Genomic DNA, 743 nt, shown 5'->3' on the forward strand with positions numbered 1-743 from the left:
ATGGTGCCACGGCACTCCAGCTTGGGTGACAGATGGATACCCTGTCTCCAAAAAATAAAATAAAAAATGAAAAAAAGAACCACGCTTTCAGTGCTGAGGCGCAGGGCGAGGTGAGGTGAGGCCGCGTCGCGCCCTGACTCACCTACGAGCCAGTCCATCTCCTCCACGTTGTCACCGTACAAGCCGTGCTGGCTCTTCCCAAGGAAGGCTTTCGTGGTGACGAGGGGAGTGTGCACGTGTAGCAAGGACACGAACAGGAGAAACGGCTCATGCTTGTGTCTGAAAGAAGAAAGCCTCCTTTACCAGGTACGGGACACACGATGTATCACAGGGAGACCCGCACGCACATGTGCAGGGCAGCGCTGTTCACGATAGCCGGGATACGGCAGCAACATAAGCGTCCACTGACAGGGGTAAAGAAAAGGTGGTCTCTGCACAGAGTGCAATACTATTCAGCCATAAAAAGAATGCAGTGATGTCATTCACAGTGCCAGGGATGGAACAGGAGGGCATGTGTTCAGTGAAATAAGCCAGGAACAGAAAGACAGATATCGCATGCTCTCGCTTACACGTAGGAGCTAAAAAATTGGATCTCATGGAGGTAGAGCGGAAACAGAGAACAGAGACTCACTCGGAAGGGTGATGGGGACAAGGGGGTGGAAGAAGAGTAGTGGGTTTAAGGGTACAAACATACAGTAAGATGGAAGGAATAAATTCAGAGCCAGGCATGGTGGTGGCACCTG

The 743-nt window shown here is 51.5% G+C and overlaps 1 protein-coding gene across 1 annotated transcript in view; it reads right to left on the bottom strand.

The window, feature by feature from the left end:
• ARSD (arylsulfatase D) overlaps nucleotides 1-743 on the bottom strand; it is a 25,057-nt gene that overhangs the window by 13,568 nt on the left and 10,746 nt on the right. The window lies entirely within an intron of this gene.

This window comes from Propithecus coquereli, unplaced genomic scaffold (assembly GCF_000956105.1).
Source record: "Propithecus coquereli isolate 6110/MARCELLA unplaced genomic scaffold, Pcoq_1.0 Scaffold52, whole genome shotgun sequence".
Lineage (NCBI taxonomy): Eukaryota > Metazoa > Chordata > Mammalia > Primates > Indriidae > Propithecus > Propithecus coquereli.